This window comes from Cryptomeria japonica, chromosome 10 (assembly GCF_030272615.1).
Source record: "Cryptomeria japonica chromosome 10, Sugi_1.0, whole genome shotgun sequence".
Lineage (NCBI taxonomy): Eukaryota > Viridiplantae > Streptophyta > Pinopsida > Cupressales > Cupressaceae > Cryptomeria > Cryptomeria japonica.
In genome coordinates, this window is record NC_081414.1 from 659,048,792 (window position 1) to 659,053,719 (window position 4,928).

The window sequence follows — 4,928 nt, forward strand, 5'->3', positions numbered from 1 at the left end:
GAACATGATGCTCGTATAGCTAAGAAATATATTGTTATTATTGGGTAGGGTAAGTGCACCAAGATGGTGAACACAAAATCAGACACCATAAAAAAAATAAAATGAGCATAACGCATACGGGTTATTTGGAAAAAACAACCGTACACCTTACGATTAGGAAAATCCGAACCAAATGCATATGAGCTTTTATTATGATTAGTAACGTGTATGCAGTGTTTTAGTAATAAAAAACCATACACATTTTTCTGATTATAAATTATTATTTTGACCCGATTGGGTCTATTTTACTCGTAGCCTACACCAAAAACCAACAGCGATCAAGCATAGTCCAAGGACCACGATCACGATTTTAGCCAAGCTATAAGCCAAAAAACACTGCCATGCTGTCAAAGAGGTTAGTTTATAGTTTATTTATGTATTTTTATTGTTCTCTATCTTGAATTTCCATTTGAACCACATGGTCACGTTAGGACCCTCTACAATAACCTATCTTAGATTTTGAAGAGACAAAGCCATTTTCTTTTGGCAATGATTTTTTTGTTGATGCAAATATCATTAGTCACGTGCAGTGCAAAGTTGCAAGATAGGGTAAATCTCGTTTTGTTTATCGTATCCATGAACCATTAGCACAAGCATGTTCGGGTGGCCATTTTTATGCTAGTCATGGTCCTAGTTGGGTCCCCAGGTCGCCTGAACATTCAATGCCCTACCGTCGCAGCGCAATCTCCTGATTGCCCTAAGTTCAAAATATTGTCGAACTTTGACGGTTTGTTTCTTGAAATCCATAACACATACAAGTGATCTGTTTAACCCCATAGGGTCATGTTACACCTCTCTACAATAACCTATCTTAGATTTTGAAGAGACAAAGCCATTTTCTTATAGCAACGATTTTTCTACTGATGCAAATATCGCTAGACACATGCAATGCAAAGTTGCAAAATAGGGTAAATATCGTTCTGTTTTTCATATCCATAAACCATCAACGCGAGCGTGTCTGGGTGGGCATTTTTATGCTAGGCATGGTTCTAGTTGGGTCCCCAGATCGCCCAAATATTCGACGCCCTACTGTTGTGCCGCCATCTCTTGAGTGCCCTAAGTTCAAAAAATTGTTGAACTTTGATGGGCTATGTCTTTGAATTTGGGGCACATACAAGTGATCCCTTTAAACCCATAGGGTCACGTTAAGCCCCTCTACAATAACCTATCTCATATTTTGAAGAGACAAAGCCATTTTCTTAAGGCAACAATTTTTCTACTGATGCAAATATCAATAGTTGCATGCAATGCAAAGTTGCAAGATAGGGTAAATCTCATTTTTTTTGTCATATCCATGAACTGTTAGTGCGAGCATGTCTGGGTGGTAATTTTTATGCTAGGCATGGCCCTCGTCAAGTCCCCATGTCACCTAAACATTCAACACCCTATCGTCGCGGTGCCATCCCTTTGTATATTGATAGAAGAATAATGCATGAATTACACATTTGCAAAATAACAATGCACGAATTACACATTAACAAAAGTATAGTGCATGAATTTCAAGTAGAATCATAGATACAAAATTTATTACAAAATTTCATTTATGCATTTATAATCATTTGGTCATTTATATATACAAAATTTGGCCCCTAAATAAGTACAAATTAGCTTATGGCCATCTATATACAAAATTTGGCCTCTGAATACATACAAATCATCTCACGGTCGTCTATATACAAAATTTGGCTTCTGAATACATACAAATCAACTCATGGCTATCTATACAAAATTTGGCCTCTGAATACAAACAATCATCTCATGGTCGTCATGTATATACAAAATTTAGCCTCTCAATACATATAAATCAACTCATGGTTGTCTATACACAAAATTTGGCCTCTAGTTACATACAAATCAACTCATGGTTGTCATCTATATACAAAATTTGGCGTCTCAATACATACAAAGCAACTCATGACCATCTATACATAAAATTTGGCCTCTAAATACATACAAATCAGCTCATGGCAATCTACATACACAATTTGGCCTCTCTAAATCACTCTACCCTTTTGTAGAATCAATCTAATAAACCTTGTGGATGAACTCTAACCCTTACTGTGTCAAGTATTGCCTCGTGGTCAGATTCATGAACTTTCCATAAATTTTTATTGAGCGGTCTACCATGAGAGAGAGAGAGAGAGAGAGAGAGAGAGAGAGAATGATAGATAAATATTGATATATGAATATATGTATGTGTATATATATGGATATATGTACTTCTATATATATATATATATATACACACACACGTCTACATATATGAAAATATGTATGTATACTTATATCAAACTATATATGAATATACCTATACTAACATATATATGAATTTTAAAGAACATAACCCAAACACGTTATTATAGAAACATAACCGCGTACCTATTATTATTTTAAGAATAAAACCCTGTACACATTACTATACAAAATAATAACCTGTATGTGTTATTTAAAAATTAAAACCTCGTACGTGTGTTTCCTTGTACTTAGGCTTGGATGGCAAGGCTATGGCTTGGGAGCCTTATTTCCCTCCTTTTTACATGTTTTCTTCTTCCAATTTGGTTTCTCAACTTCATCATCATCAAGTTTACATATTATCAAGTGGCCAATTGTAAAATTTCCACCATAATTTCACCTATCTTCTGAGCTTTCTAACCATATATATTTTTTAAAATTTGAACAACATTAACATATAAATCTTGAATTTCTTTTACCAATATCTCTAGAGTTCTCAGAGATAGATGTGTACCAATTTTTTAATAACTTTTAAACTACTTGTCCAAAATTGAAAAAAGTTATATTATTTTTCTACACTTAATTATTTACACTTAAAAAAAAATGAATTTTTGATTATTTTGGTGCAAGTTATGTGACGCACGTGAACAGGTACCTAATTTTCAAGATGCGTCCACTTTGAAAAATCACCAAAAAAAAACTCAATAAAAAATTACAAAAAAATACACAACTTTTAGTGCTCACTCTTAACTATCTTTCTACCAAAGGGTTTTTCAAAATAATAAATACAACTGTAACTTTTTTGATGCGCACATCAGTCACTTTGTTATGTTTTGCTAAAAAAAACAAGAACACTTATGTGTGCGCAAAATATTTGACCCCCTTAATATTATCCAATTTTGGAAAAATTTAGTAGTTTGGAAACTAGTTTCAAAGTGCTACAATCTTTGTTCTTTGGATATCTTCAAATTTTGAGTGGATGAGTCTCAAATTGCTCCTCCAAGTCCAGGTTTAGCTGATTTCAGAAAAAAAGGTGTCCACTTATACCCCTCTTTTTGTTCACCATATTGGTGCACTTACCCGATAACTACTTGTGGATTCTCATTAACACCCTTTCTCCTCAATAATTAGTTACACTTTGACATCAAAAAAATTAGTGAACAACCTTTTGGAATAAATAGTCTACATGGAATCAAATCATTGATGGCCTATTTAATAACAATTTTTTCCATCCTTCTTCCACGCTTTCTCTTATCCACTACCATAGCTTTTGATCTTCCCATTGTTAGTATTAGTCTTACTCCTATGATTACCATACCAACACTTGGTACTCTGCCTACATCTCATTCTTCCATTCACATATTTACTAGTGTTATAACTTCTACCCATGTGTCTCACATCATACCTCTTTATCCAATATCTCACACTATTAAGTTTGAATAATAATAAGAGAATAAATAAAGAGTTATGAAAGCCACAAAATAAAGTAGAACATAAATATCAGTGGGAAAATGTTTATAGATGAAAACCCGTCCAAAGAGAGTCACGAGATTGTCTTAATATGCACTAAGAGAATATATAATACACTCAACTTATTAGTTCAACCCTTGTATCCTTCATCCATATAACCAATTTGAAAGCAGTATGTTAGCATAACCTTGCTTCAACCTTTTATGTGATACCACTACCCTAATCACTCATTTTATATAAAAATAGGAAAAGGTAAAACCACTGAGGAGATAGCATGACAAGTGTATAATAATTACAAAATTTTCTTGACCTTTCACGTCGATCTAAGTGTCTATCTCAAAAGGATGATCAATTTAACCCTTTAAAAGATGAAACATCTACCTAGGTGGCCAAATGATAAATTCAAGTTTGTAGCAACTATCTTACACATACTACAATATCATAGATATTCTTACAACATATCTTCCCATCATATACATTTACATTGATTCTCTTATACTTTATTTTGAGTGCTCAAGTTTCCATACTAATGTAACCCCATATTTGATGCCCCTTAAAATCAAAATGGTCAAGTGTCTAGAAAAATATTCAATTTCACATGTGTCTCCAACTTTCATATCGACATCTTATTTCACCTATTCCATTATATTTAGACATACACAAATAAAATAATGCTTACAATATAATCATGGCTATCATTTGGACTAAACAAATTATTTACAAGGACTTGAAAGGTAAAAAGAACACCCAATCCTAACATTCTCCCACTTGATATTAACATTACAAGAGAAATATAGAGAAACATAAAAGAAACTAAGTACTAGGGAGGACAAGGCCCAACGTGCTTATCTTCTAAATATAAACCTTTTTATACTCTATCAACTGCCAAATAAAATGATAGCTCGTTTATCAATACAAATGGTATGAGAATGGTACATATGATTATTCATAAAATAAATGGTCTACTTTAACTATGGTAGTTTACATTCATCATCTTGATAGACTTATAAAGCACTGAGAGGGGGGGTGGGGTGAATCAGTGACAACAAAAACAATACTACTTCAAACACAAACCGGTCAAGATAGTTAACCAGTTTACTTAATACTATGCATGAAATCCAAAGTGATATTAAAGCATCCACAACAAGTAAAACATCCACCATAACACAAGTGTTTATATGTGGAAA